Source organism: Cryptomeria japonica, chromosome 4 (assembly GCF_030272615.1).
Source record: "Cryptomeria japonica chromosome 4, Sugi_1.0, whole genome shotgun sequence".
In the NCBI taxonomy this organism is placed as follows: domain Eukaryota; kingdom Viridiplantae; phylum Streptophyta; class Pinopsida; order Cupressales; family Cupressaceae; genus Cryptomeria; species Cryptomeria japonica.
In genome coordinates, this window is record NC_081408.1 from 111,363,266 (window position 1) to 111,378,958 (window position 15,693).

At 36.8% G+C, this 15,693-nt stretch overlaps 1 protein-coding gene across 3 annotated transcripts in view; it reads left to right on the forward strand.

Annotated features, from left to right (window-relative positions):
- The window catches only part of LOC131046138 (chaperone protein dnaJ 10), a 174,577-nt gene that overhangs the window by 59,187 nt on the left and 99,697 nt on the right, over positions 1-15,693 (forward strand). The window lies entirely within an intron of this gene.

The following is a 15,693-nucleotide window of genomic DNA, read 5'->3' on the forward strand; positions in this document are numbered from 1 at the left end:
TGCATAAAATACTAGCTGTACAACTGCTTCCTCCTTGAACTAACTGTTCCACCATCATTCACAAAATCCTGGATTTTCAAGATTCCATTGAACTAAATTTCACATTTAAGGTGTTCAAATCACCTTAGACAGACCTATTCCCTTCTAAACGACCTGCATTATCTATCCTCTATTTTTGGTTGAAGGTCAATAGAAATGATCATCAAGGAATGTATTACAAGTTACATTTTGTCTTCTTGAGAATAGTGACTTATCATGTATTTCATGATCCAATTAAGATCATAAGATTACATTTGGAATTTTGTTTATGAAATACGTGAACAGTGTGAGCTATAAGAACATTACCCCTACCCTATTTTACTGTACTTACTTTGGTTTTCCTTGATGTTCTTTATTCCCTATATTATTTAGTCCTTTGAAAATATATATCCTGGGACCTGAATATGTTCAAACTTGCCACAATAGGTACTTTTCTCACTCATATTCTTCTCTCCTTAGTGAGAATTGTTGCAATCACTATAATGAGAGCTATTCATATTCTCATCATTGATGTCTCCTTAGTTTTCCTTTGGATTCATATATTAATCATGCTTTTCCAAGAAGTTGTGCTTCCCCTTTTACTAAAATGAGCCTACCTCTTCAAACCAAGTACACACATCACGGTGAGCTTTGTTCAACAATTAATAGAGCACTTGGTATCAAAGGACAATCTTGCTATGTTGCCATATGATAGCCTGGTAAAGAAGAATGTGAAGAATGACATGTCATAAAGTGAACTAGTTATGAATTATTTTCCTTATATTGCTTTCTACATTGCTACAACTGAAATATAAGATGTTTTACACGAGACAAATAGTACCCAATTCTCCCAAATGACAATAGGTCAATTCTAAATTTTGGTTCAATTTGAAAACCCTTGATTCATCAGTTTTGCTAAACAACTTCTTCAACGTGTCAAACATCTCCGTAGGAATTTTTGTGTCCTTAAGAGAAAGTTAACTTAGGTGCAACATGGATCAACCTGATCCTCCTTGCTGTAGAAGGCATTCTCTTTAACTTCAGTAAGAGGAGGCTTTTCCATCCCCAGATGCTTTCTGCATAGGTTTTTGGTTTTAAAGTGATTTTAATAGAGAAAACTCAAGATTGATAATGTTATCCAAACAAAATCAGGATCCTTAGAACAACCTGCTCCATCTCTAGAGACATTAAGACAATGGAAGAATTCTCCCACAACTAACATTATGTATATCACAACACTTCAAAAATGGGCTCTAATGGAGTTTGTATCATAGTTACAAGACTTGCCTTGGATTCGGCGAAATTTTATGGCAAAAACTCGGCAAAGTGAAAAATCCTAAAAATTCAAATATTTTTAAGGATTTAAAACTTGTTTCATGCACCCTTTATTAAATAAACTTTAAAAACACAATAACATTATCAAATAGAAGCTAATTTGATCACATACACAAGTATATATTGATTGTATAAGTATAAACGCAAATGGTAGCTGAAGGAAATAATAGACTTAGATATATAAATATTGTCAAATGTATACAAAACTCATGGAATATTAAAACTAAAATTAGAAGACTATGGCTCAAAGGAGGTTGCATTACTCATCCCAACGTCACGACAAGTCATGTGCTTGCATCTAAGATGGGTCTTGGATGATGATGTAGCCATGATATTTGCTTGTGTCTCAATGATTGGTGTGTATATTCAACTGGGGAATTTATTAGTAATTTATTTTTGAAACATTCAATACTGCATGCTTTGTTGACAAGTTCATTAACAAAGAGGAGTGGTTAAGTAAAAAGATAAATGGTTATGTGTAATGTCCCCTTTGGGAGAACATCAAATCTTGCCCACTATACTTTTAAATTATTGCAGGTTATGTATTTTTCAGTCTGCTGTGATAATTTGGACAAATTCAATTTGATGTCGTTTCCCTCTTTGAAAGCTGAAAGCTACTCTTAACTTCTCCTTAATCGCTACCTTTTATTCTTCACATATTTTACTTTTGCATACATCTAAATCTTCTTGAATTCAAAGTGATATTCCCCCCCATTATTAACTGAATGACCTCTTCTTATATCTTCTCTCATTACGAGACATACCTTTACATTGTGGCTATTGACCATTCCTAATTAAACTTTATTTAACTTTAGTCCATGCTATTAACTAACTTCTGTTTGTTCAATCGATGTAAAATTCTTAGTAATAAAGATCCACGATATGTATGTTCATCAAATGCCATTGTTACTCTTCTTTATTTGATTCAAGGTTTTCTAATATTTGTTTCCGATGTGAGTATCCATGCCAATGAATTTGGATTATTGCATCCAGATAAGTAACAGGCTCGTTTTGTTGAACACCAAATGCATCTTCATATAGCGTGTTTCCATATTCATCTACAGGAGGCTTATTATTGTTTGTTTGCTGCCTTTGTCTATTACCTTAATCGCTGTAAATAAACAAGCTTCTTTGATCGCTTTTCTTTCCAGTAATCACTGCCATTTGTTACATGTAAATGTTTTCTTTTTAATCGCTTCTTTCTTCATTAATCGAAAGTGCCACCCTTAATTTATATATCACTGTTTTGACAAATGATAATCCTTGTCAATCTTTGAAATTAGCGCTGTCCTTTATTGTTCATGAACCTTATTACATTTATTCGCAGTATTAATACCAAACACATAAATCCGCTATTAATGTGAGAAGGTCTTCAGCGGCTACTCTCTTATTTAATTGCTCCGCTAATATTCATATAGCAATGATTCATGACTATGATCCCTTTTTTGCTTTAATTAACTAATCCAAAATTCATGGAGTCCAATATTCTCCTCAAAGCCTTCCTATTTCCCACGTGTTGATGTGTTTTTTTATGCACGTGCGAACACAGAATAAAATACCAAGGTATCTTATCCTCTCTTGAATAAAGTCTCTCAAATGCTATGCTTCGTGATCAAATGAGACAACTCCAAGGTTGCGAAATGTCAGGTCCTGACTCATGGATAAGCTCAATGGTTTGATGTGATATTGCTTGAATCACAAGGGGACTTACGTTGTACATGAATGCTTGAATACTTGGACGTTGCTGGAATGTGGGATTAACTCATCTAACAAAGAAAGATCAAAAGGAAAGGGTTTAGAGAGTCTAATCTACTCCTAGGAATGCAAGAAAAGGTTGAATGATTCAATGGAATCCTAGTCGGCAAGGTCTCACCATCAAATCGAACAATTTGACACAAGCTTAGTGCAATCATCTAAGGTATATTTCAAAGATGTTCAAATTATTACCATCAAACATTGGTACCATTCAAGTTAATGCATAACAATGGACATATAACAATTGAAGTTAAGTTCTTAAATTTCTAGTTGACCACGCAAGACACACTTACAATCAACAAAAGGCTAGTGGTATGGATTAGATGGATTCCACACAAATGCATTTAACAAATTCTTTCATTCAATCTAAAATACTTGGAAGCAAATTCTAATCTAACTTGGAGGCAATGAGAACCTCAAATGCACACAACATTTAAACAAAAATCATCATCAAGTTGAACAATTGAGAGGCAATGGGGTTTATATAGAGGTCTCATTACAATGAATGGCTCAGATTGATTCAAGATCAATGGCCAAGATCGAAAGATAGAAACCCTAACTAGGGTTTGTTACAACCCCCATTACATTGGCCAATGAGAGATGAGGGTAGGTAAGCTAAATAATATTTGATGTAGTTCCATGTGTCACTTATTCTCTACTTGAATGAATGTTGACTTGGTACACTTTGATTGGACGAATGGTGATTAGGATGCCACCTCAATTTGCCTCATAGACTTAATCAATTTGCCTTGAACATTCTTTATGATATTTGGAATTCCTTGTGATACTTTGCATTTCATCCATATGTTAGGAACTGTTTCCTTGAACTATTTCTTCCTCAACGTTCTATGATTTTGAAATTATTTGATGTAGTTCCGGATTTCTTGATGTGAAATCCTTTGTGCTCATGTCTTGAACTTGCTTTCCTTCATTTGTTCATCATCAAGGTGAAGTCTTATTCATGATTGATCTAATCTTCATCTTCGCCTTCTAGAAATCTTTGTCCCGAAATCCTCATCCAATCTTTGAAGTGTTTATCTTCCTCATCCGCATTTGCGATGTTGTCCTTGCAATATGCATCCTCTTCAAGCCTTAATCATCATGCTTCCCTTCCTTGTAGCAAACCTGCAAAACAAACAAGCATTGAATCAAAACACCTATGGGATAAACTTTATTTCAACCTTGGTGGGAAATCCATCCACATACGGACGGATCAGTTCTCAAAACATCCACATTATCCCTATCCATTCTTTCACTTGGTGGAAATTTGATGCCTATCTGGATAATTTCGTTATTGATCTTCATTTGAATTGATTTGTCCCTTCCTTTGTAATTTCACCCTCAAGGACTTTGTTCTTGATATTTGTCCCAACTTGTGATAGGTAATATTTAGAAAATTGTAGCACCAATTTTGAAAATATGAATGTCCGGATGGAAATCTCGAAAATTCTTCTCAAGAAAATCTGACTTTCAGACTTGGGATAAGTCTGATTGCAGTAAATAAGTCTGAAGACACCCCTGTAAACTCAAAAAATCAGGTATTTGGAGCCCAAAATTGTACTCCCAGGTTTCAATGCATTTTGAAAATGGTGTATTAAAGTCTAATTTTTCTGATTTTTAGGTCTGAAAACACCCTCCGAAAGTCTGAAAATGGATGACCTTGGCTGCCCCAACACGTCCCAGTGTCAAAATTCTGAGTTTGGAGGTCTAAAAACACTCAGAAAATGACAAATTTCAGATATCAAAGTTCTAACGAAGTCTGGTTTTCTGAGGACAAAGTCTGAATATGCCCTCCAAATGTCTGAAAATGTCCTCCAAAAGTCTGAAGAGACACTGAAAATGATGAATATCAATGTCTGGAAGCGATCATAGCCATGTCACATGCTTGCACTTGAATTATTTTGCCCCTCAAAAACTTAGAAATGGGCACGTCTGGGCACAAATATGTGGCTGGAAATGAAGTTTCAGTCTGAAGACAACCTGGTATACTCAGAATATACTCAGAAAAATGTCAAAAATAGTGCCTGGAAGTATACCACAATTCTGAAAATGCTTGGAAAAAGATGTGGAAAAGTCTGATTTTTAGTTCTTAAAGTCTGAAGACACCCTTCCAAGGTCCAACAATGGCTGCCCAATGTCTGAAGACAACTTGCAACTTCAATAAATCAGTCATTCCAACAATAGCTGCCCAATGTCCGAAGACAACTTGCAACCATTTAAATTTGTCGCAGTCATAGGAAACACTTGTATTTGATGAATTTTACTTTCCTAAAGTGAAGATTGCCAAATCTAGGCACAAACAAAGGACTGGTAATGAATATCTGAGTCTGAAGACAAATCTAAAAGTGAAGTTTCGAACTTAGATCAACAATGGAGGCTCCACAGAATGCCCAAAAAACTCACTAAAATTGGCCTACAAGTGAAATCGCCCAAGCATGGAGATGGCTAGAAACAAAGAGTTTTTTTGAAGACAAGTTTGAAAATGAAGCTTCAAACTTGCAACAACAATGGTTGTTGTTTGTAACTAGGGTGATGTATGGGTTCGGATTGCCTTAAGGCAACATCCGAACCCCTTTAGGTCTGGGCCCAATCCTAGGGTAACGTGACCCCTAATATATGCCCAACCCAATCTCCACGCTATCCTAAATACACACGCCACCTAATAAATTGGTGCCAAAACCTAAAGGAGGCTGACTTGCAATTAAGGGTTAAAGGTGTGTATAAATAAGAGACATTTTGCAAGTCAAACTCACTCATTCATTCTGCAAGAAAGGTGAAACAGCTCTGCTTAATAAGGTGCGAATTCACAAGGAAGAAAGCGAATTTATCCAGACTTGTGCGAAATTGTCCAAGAGGACATAGGCTGTTTTGTACAGACTTGGAGAACTTAGAAAGTGTAGATCTGCTATGCAAAAGGATCAGATTTGACAAAGAAGCTAAGTATTGTATTTGTGCATTTAAGAGGAGAATATATAATCTGACTTGTGGGTCTTTAATGTTGGGTTTTTCCTCCTTGGAGGTTTTCCCAGGGTATGTGTGTTTGTCTATTGGTTACTTACTTTATTTCTGATTTTACCGAATGTTAACTTATTTGCCACAAATCTGATTACAATCTAGGGCATAAGCAAAAGGATATAAGTCTGATTAACAAACCTAGGGTATAAAATTACAATGGTGAACTCTGAAAAAGTGTCTCCAAACCACTCCAAAATGGCTTCCCAATGAAATTGCCTAAGTGTGTAATGGTTGGGAGTGAAAAGTTAAATCTAGAAATGAAGGTTCCAGCCAACAATGGTGTCCAAATCACTTCCAGCAATGGCGTCAAACTCTGATCTGAGTGCAATGGCAGCCCCCAAACATCAATGGAGCTCAGCAATAGCTTCAAATTTGCCCAAATGTGGCACAATCTGCCTCACAAACAAAATTGCAGCCTCCCCAGTCATGGTGTCACCCTAAGTTTGCAGAAAATGTGGCTTAATTAGCCACCCGTACTTGCTGTAGCTTTCCTCAATGGCAACGTCCATGTTTGATTGGGCAAACAAACTCTTCAAATTTGCAACTTATCTTCCAAAAATGGTGTCCAATGGACACTTGGACAAAAATCGCCCTGCTGGAAACTTCAATTTGTCACATCAGCACATTTATAATGTTATTTTAATGCTGGCTGGGCATGCTTATACATGTTTTTGCCTTGACATTTCACCACACAAGCAATGTGGGATAAAACTTTGCCTCGGGAAGGTCGATTTGCATTTGGAAAATAATTAATTATATAAATCATTGCAAATCATTAAATAATTGTTTGATTATTAAATAATCGTTTGTCAATAAAGAAACAATTAAATTTGACCCCACTTGCATTAAATTTAATTCACTTTCATAAAAAATTGGCCACTTGGGGAAAATCGCCCCATATTTGGATAAAAATCCAAATGAAAAATCATCACAAATCATCATACTTGCCATTTGGAGAAAATCGCCACACATCAGTTTAATCATTTGCATACAAATCCATCAAACTTGTTCATAAACTGACTTGGGGGAAATTGACCTTCATCTATTAGGAAATTTCATCCGCATCAAAGTCATGTTGGTGTCTGTTTTATCATCCACCAAACCTTAGAATAAAATACCTCAAGGATACTCTATCCTCTTCTGAACAAAATCACTACTTGTGCCAAGATTGCGAGAAGACCACAAGGTGACTCCAAGGTCTATATGTGCAAACAAGCGACTTTAGTGGGATAGCTTCTTGGGTAGTGTATGTTGAAAATATCAAGGGGGACTTACGCTTATCAACTGGTATCATTCAAGCTTTACTTAGGCAGATTTAACAATTTATGCTCTATGTTTTATTTTGGATTTTCTAGTTTAGGACTTCGAAAAAAAGTTAAAAGAGGATAAGGTTTAGGAATTCTAACTACTTCTAAGCTATTCTTATGAACTCAAGAGACGGTGTAGATTGGGTGAGACTAATAACAATACTCTGTTTTGCCACACTTGGGACAACTACGCAAAGTATGTGCAATCTTCTAGGATTGTGCTTATGATTTTCACACTTAGGAACAGTACCAACAATTGAACAATACTATTCCAAGTAGAAGTTAAACATCCACATTAAAGATTAGGCTAACTTTACACATTGAAAGGAAATCATCCATCCAAAGAAAGTATGAGCAAAATCTCACCAATCTATACTATCAAATCTATCATTCATTTAACTTCAAAGCAAATAACTTAAACAAATTTAATTTAAGTGTTGAAGGGAATATGCAACCATGCAACCATTTATCAATAAAAAGATTTCAAGACAATACTGATAACAAACTTTTATTACTTAAATAGCTTTACGCAACAATTTCATAAATCTCTCCACGCTGAAATGAAATGAGAGAGCGAGTTTTTTATATAGTCTTTGAAAGCAAAATAGACGGTCAAGATCAATCTAAGATCGACGGCTGAGATCTAGACAACCTAACCCTAGATAGAGTTTTCCAAAATAATATCAAAGATCAACTTTGAATGAGACAAATGGCACAAGATGTTATCTTTTAGGATTGCATCCCTTTTTTCTGATATTCCTCGAATCTAGACACAATCTGGACACACTGTGGCAACATATTAATCCTGAACTCTAACCCTTCCAAGTCATCTGCACATAGAGCAAAGGTGATCTCCCAGTCTAATTCTTGTTTTTGAAAGGCATCTTAGATGGACATGATGTTCGACGCCTTAGCCAAATTGCTCTTCAAGACTGGTCCTGTGATGGCAAAGAAGATGTCTTGTACTTTGACCTTCAAATTCTCCAACTGCATATCACTTTCTTAGATAGTCTTCTTCCTAAGTACCTCTGCAACTATAACGAAAATCTTGTCCTAAATCGCCTTTATCTGTACTTCTATTCTATCAGCATCAACTTTCACCTTTTCCAAGATTTCATTCTGTGCAACCAACGTCCAGTGCCAACTATTGAAGTCATAGGGAACCCCTACTTCAATTATCTTTACATCAACCAACTCTTGAGACGAGACTCCTTTCAGTTCTCTAAGGCATGGGATGATTCTATCTTGGATATCCTGGAAGTAAGTCCACACTTTTGACATGTTCACGATCCTAGAAAGTAAAGAAGTTTGTTCATATGCTAATGGTATTCCTTCCATAAACTTGGTTGCTTCTTCTCTTATACTTTCCATCCAATCTTTAGTTTCTCTGTTACTGCATCTTCCTCAAAACCTTTGACTAACTACTGTGAATTCAAAAGTGGGAGAGCCTCTGGATTTGCTTTATCAAGTGGCTTAGTAGTCAAATGCCGAATATATTCTTTTAAGTGCTCAACTTGTCTCTTATGCTCATTCTTCTTTTCTGTCTCTTCATCCAGCTTTGCCTTCATGGAAGCAACTGAATTGTCTTAAGTCCTCTTTTACTTGGGTCTTTGTGCTTGGACCTAATTCAAAAGTGGTGATCTCATACTCATGAGGAGCAATGTCTCCCTTTGCTTTGTTTACCTTTGGCACGGCTATCTGCACTGTACGGTTGCCTGCCTCATCTCTCTGGATGGTGGAAAATCTCTTGGCTGGTTTTTTCACTGCAACCTTTTCTAGTCTGGCCAAGAAATCTGCCATATCATCCTCTTCTGAATCCTTTATTACTAGTGTGTTTATTTTCAACCTCTCCTTCAACCAATGGGGAACAGTGGGTTGCTTAATACCTTCCATCTCCTGATTGCCTTCTTCAAATCCAATACCTCGAAGGGCGGAAATCATTCCTTCTTGAAACTCTCCTTCTTCAACATCCATTTCATTTTTTGATTCTAGAATCTTTGTGCCAATGGAAGACAGTGGCTGTTCATCTTCTTGGTGGACTGATTCTGCATTCTCTTCATGAAATGAAGAAGGAATGTCTATCTTCATCAATGACTCATCAATAGTTAATATATATTTTTCATTCTTAGATGTGGCAGAACGAGATGGTTCTACCCTTCGCTTCTTTTGAGCAGGCTCCTCATTTACAACTACTTTCCCCTTTCTTTAAGCACTAACACTTTGAGTTGCTTCTTCGTTTGAGGAATATCCTTTTGCCGCTCCTATCAGGGTATACGTCAAAGTTATATTTTTCTTCTTGAGCTCGTGACATTGCTGATCAACCCACCACCTGGTATACAACATAACTGGCCACATCAAAGTGGTTAAATCTGCATGCTCTGGCTCTGACCACTTGATAGGAGGAAGGGGTGCATGCTCATCAAAGCTGGGTTGAGTATGTTCTCCATTATCTTCCAACTGATATGGCACAAGAAAAGGTCTAGTCATTCTGATGAAATTTACTAATAGTCTGGAAAACAACCTTTTCCTGATATCAAATTCTTTTGCAGCATTAGCCCAAAAATCTTTTATGTCTACCCTGTGTCTAAATCTTCCTTCATTTGCTGATGTGATACTGTTATGAGGATCATAATTTGCTCTAGGTCGATAGAATGTGAAAGGGTACCACTGCATCTCTAGCCTGGCACTCTCGGTCGCCTGCGTTGTCGGACAATACTCTTCCATATTTCCAATAAAGAATGGAAATGTGTTTGCTGCCTTCTGCCTTATTCTTTTGAAATTCTGATGTCTCAAGTTCCCTGAGAACTTCAAGGAGAACCATCCGGTTGGTTGGGTAAATTGGAAGTTTGTAAGGATGACCTTCAAAGCCTTGGACCCTGATGTATGTAAATTTTGGAAATTGGATAAACCAGGATCCATATCTGCTGATCAAACTTTTAGTTTCAGGAGACAACCTTTGGTAAGTTCCTCCTTGCAATGTCCTTGTAATGTACATTAGGAATGCATCATGTGCTCGATAGCTCTTCTCCTTAAGTTGCAATTGCAGGTAACAATCATAGGACCGGAATTCATTCTCTCCATTGCCAACTATGCCTCTACAAATTAATCCAGAATATCTATAGGTTGCAGCTAGTAGATTGACTATGTAAGAACTCATGTAGAATGATTTTGTCTTCTCCAAATTTATCAATTGCTCATGAAGGTTATTGCTGATCATGCGAGACCAATTAAACATCCTAACTCCTGAGGTGATTTCATCTATGGAGTAATACATCTATGTTTCGAATGGTGTACCCTTAGGGCTGCCCATTAGCTTATTTAGCAACAGGATAATGTCACCATACTCTTCCTTGAAGTACGGGCGCAGCAGGACCTTTGGCACTTTCCCTCGGGATCTCTTCTTTTCCAACCACGATTTATTAACATTGGCCGCACAAAGCTCAGACCGAGCATCATAAATCCTTCTAGTATCCTATTCTGTCTTGTAGGTGGTCTTATTGTATTTTGGAATTCTGAATGTTTCTTGGATGGATAGCTCTGAAAGGTTGGCTAAAACTCTTCCATTAGGTGCAATAATTTCCCTTGACTATGCATTGTAGTGTCTAGCACATTCAACCATTAACTTAGCACATTGCTTGGCTAGAGGAAATCCGGCTGCTTGGACGATGCCATTCCTTATCATCCGACAGGCTATGGGTGTTGGTAGGTGTCCATCAAGACCATACATTCTCTTCTCGAACTCTTTTAGGTCAACATGTCCAAGGTCAGTATCTGTGACATTCTTCCATTTAGACTTGATCTTGGATTCCATCTGCCTCCCTTTTCTAGCAAACTTCATTGATGCTTCCTGAATGGTATTCCCTGCCAATATTTTCAGATTTTAATCTTGATTTTCAAACCCTTTTCCTAAAAGTTTCACTTTCAGCCTGATGAATGGTTAAGTTTCTGTGAAAAAAGTAGATTGAAAGTGAAGGGTTTGGCCAAGAAATTTAAAAAAATGAGGAAAATAAGATAGAAAGTGAAGGAAATTCAGTCAGATTGAGTTTTTGAATTCTCTTTATGACTAAAATTTACCTCTGATTCTGATAATGTGTCTTAAAATCAGAGAAAGTACCTAATTTCTTGACCTCTAACACTTAGAAGATTTTCACTTTTTGAAAATTTCTCTTGAAAATAAAAAAAATCACAAATTTGAGAGAAAACTTTTCAGTTGTTCTTTGAATTCTCAACCTGAATAGTGAATTAGTTGAGAATATATAGAGTTTAGGATTCTTGAACTTAGACGTTTTATTTTTGTTTTATTGTGTTTTTTTTTATTTTTTAAATAATTTTTTATTGTTTTTTTTTGTTTTAAGTCTTTCCAAAATGGAAAGTTTTATTTTCTCTCAAAATTTTGTCCTTAGCCAAGAATCTTCTAGAACCTTCTCTTAACTTTTAAAATTCTTGAATTTTTTTTTTGAAAATTTTCAAGGGTTGAAAATAATTTAATTTTAGGAAATAATTTTGAAAATAAAAATTATTTTCCAACTTGCTGGTCTGATTTCATGTGATTTGTGATCAAAACTTTATCCTCCTTGCATGGCAAATGAGTTGTCCTTATGTTTAATGGATCAAATTGTAGGTCTTTGGCTAGGTATCTTCACATATTCCATTTATGCCCAGATGAATCAATTTGTGTCCGTGTTTGATCAATCTTGCAAGGGTTTGGACAATTTCTTAATTGTGGATATGTCATGTCTTGGGGTTTGTGTCTTTGGAACAAATTTATTTCAATTTGCACATCCTATGTCTTGGCATGCTTCATGTCAATTGGACAATCATCTTTCAATTTGCTTTAACTTTCTTTTCCTTTAGGTGAACTTGAATCTTGTTTGTCTTGTCAATTCGTGCCTTGGATCAGACTTTGGAAGGATCTTTGGACAGTCCTTTTATAGGCAAACTCTCAACATGCTGTCTTCTTAAACCCTAGGTAGGATTTTGATTAACTTATGCCATCTTTATTAAATGCAGATTGGAGCAGTGTTTGGATATCACTCCTCATGTCTTGGCAAATTTTGGAAAGAGTTTGAACAGTCATATGTCTTCTTGTCATGATGGGCATGTGTTTGGAAGTTGTCTTGACTGGTGCTTGCTGCTCATGGCAGTTTTTAGTGATGATTAGACAATTTATCTTGCTCTTTGTCATGTCATCTTGTCAAGGTTTACTTCATCTTGTGTCTTGCTTTATTATCCAACCCTAGGCGGACTTGGATCATGTTATGCCACGCTCTTGTAAGGTGGATTTTAAATTATTTGAGCATGCTTGAATGCTTTCTTCTTGGCAAGGTGGAGTTTACACTTCCTTGGACAGGTTTGTATTGGAAGATCATTTAGAAGACTGTCAAAACATGTGTATTTCTTTATAGCAGACTTGAATAGTCTTTCCTTTTCAAGGCGGATTTGGAGACGATCAAGGCGAATTCAGAATATGATAAGATAAGAATGCTTTATTGTTTTATCTTTATGCTCAGCAAACCTTCAATCTGCTGTCTATGGCGAACTTGGAGAACTTTAGATATATTGAACTTCTTGATTGCTTCTTTCAAAACCTTAGATATGCTTTATTTCCTGTCTCCATGGCGGATTCTGTCTGAAATCAGGTTCTTTCATGCTTGGAGCTGCTCTATCTTGGCAAATTCTTGTGCTTTGAACCTTTCTTTGCAAAATAGAGAAATCTTGAATGAAGGAAAACCATGTTTTATAGCTTCATTGGCGGTTTCTAGAAGCTTTATTGCTTTATTCTAGAAGGCGAACCTTGGAAGCTTCTTCAATGTGCAATTTTAGAAAATTTTATTCTCCTTCTTTCATCCCTTTGTTTTCTTCTAGAAGGCGAGTTTGGGAAAGTTATATTTGTTTTATTGTTTTAATTACTTCCTTCTAAAAAGCGAATCTCGAAGAAGTTTAGATGCCATGTCATAATATTTCTAATGCAAGACCTAGGTGAACTTCTTTATTAGTTTTATCGGCTAACATCTTTGATTTCCATTTTGCTATCTTTAAAGCGAATTTGTGAATGCCATGTCACTTGTTTCATTGCCAACTTGTCAACTTTGCCTTATTCCAATATGGCGAGTTTGGGTGATGCACACAAACACATACATTTCAACTTGTAAGCTAGACTTGGATGAGACCTTGCCAAGGTGGAGTTTGGAGAGTGTCTAGGCGGACTTGAGCAATCCTTTTTCACACTAGCATGGGCAGGTTTCAAAGGGGTCTTGGATAATATGCACAAGGCGGACTTTGAAGGTTCTATTAGAATAATATCTTTCCCTGTGTTATTAATGGTCATTTAAGTTGTTTCTAATTTCACCTCTAGTTAACGATTGTTTCTTTTAGAAACATCGTCTTTGTAACTCTATTTAAAGGAGCTTTGTCTCCTTGATTAATTGAACAACATCGATTCTTTGAAATCCATATGCTTTTGCATCTGTATTATGGTATCAGAGCCTTGGTTATTTTTGAAATAATTTTTCAATTAAAAATTCGTCATTTTTAACAGTTTTTTTTTGAAAAATTTCTTTGTTTATTCGTGTTGAGACATGGACCAGCTAGGACTCGAACCTAGGACCTTCCATACGCTGCTGGAGTGCTCTACCACTGAGCTATTGGCCCCTCTTGGACTAGTCCATTGTCGGTCCGGGTGTGGCTTATTTCCAACACCAACAGCCCCCCTTAAGCCACACCTCTCGTGTGCTTGGGGCTCCTAGCCTGGACTTGGCTCTGATACCATGTTGAGACATGGACCAGCTAGGACTCGAACCTAGGACCTTCCATACGCTGCTGGAGTGCTCTACCACTGAGCTACTGGCCCCTCTTGGACCAATCCATTGTCGGTCTAGGTGTGGCTTATTTCCAACACCAACAATTCGAAATTGCTACTTTGGTAGTTCGTTTTGGCTGCAGCTACTAGGGTTTTCTGGCTATTTTCTGCCCTCTCCCGTGACCCGTCTCTCCTGCATTTCGCGCAACCACGCGATGCAATTTTTTTCCTGCCTGCAAATTTTTTTTCTGCCATTTTTGGACGGAAATCTGCATTTTCGATTAGGGTTTTTACCCTTCAGATCAAGTCGAAATTTTTTTCCGATTGCAGATTCTTGGTGGGTTTTTCGAGATCTTAACTGGGTCGTTGTCATAATTTTTTGGGTGCTTCGATTTTTGTGCCTCGATTTTCAAGCCAGCGGATCCAGATTTCGACAGTAGATTTGTTCTGGGTTTTTCGCAAGGATTTCTGGGTTGTCTTCAGATTTTTCTGGGTCAGCCGAAATTTTTTTCTTGAAATTTGTGCCCACCGTACTTCATTTTTTGAATTTTGTACCTGCAACTGCCTCTGTTTCTGCATTGGGATTCAATTTTTTTGAATTTCGTGCCAGCACCTCTCAGTTTTTTGTTTTCCATGCATTGGGAAACGTGCAAGATGGCATCATTGACCAACTTGATGTTGGAAGGTAGTCAGGGTTTGTGCACTTAGTATCTTCTCAGTAGCTTGTTTTCCGTGCATCGAAAAGCATGGAGATGGCTTATGGGCATTGATGTTTGTTTCTGTTTTTAATATTTTTTTACTTGAAAAAAATTCTGATGGGTTTTAATATTTTTTTTCCCTTGAAAAAATCTGTGGGTTTTAATAATTTTGTCCTAAAAAAATTATGTGGGTTTTTTTATATTTTTTGTCCCTGTAAAACAAAATAAAAAATCATGAGGGTTTATGATTTTTTCCTCCAAAATTGTACTTTGTTGCAGTCTGTTTTTAGTCGCACTTGGAGTTGTTGTGCGAACATCTGTACTAGTCTCTTATTTGCAGTCTATTTTTGGGCATCTTGCTCATCTGCAATACTTTGGAAGGTTTGTCGATTTTTTCCTCAAAATCGTGACAGCTGTTCTTGGTGTGTCTCTGGTTACAGGGAGGGACAGTTCTCCAACATCAGGTTGGACAGTTGGTGTTGTTTTGGGTATCTTCAGAAGTTCTGTAGTTTCTGGGAGGGTTGGTGGCTGACTCATCTCAAGTGGTAGAGTTAGTGGCAGGCTCTTGTTTTCTGTTGCAGCGTGTTTTGAGAAGAAGGGGGGCAACCTTCTCTGTTATTTCTCTTGGTAATTAGAACGATGACCATTAAGGGAGGTGTTGACGTGTATTTTGTACACTATCAAACATAGAATAAAATACCCAAGGGTACCTTATCCTCTCTTGAGTAAAGCCTCCGAATGCTGAAGATGTCGCAAAAAGGATCAA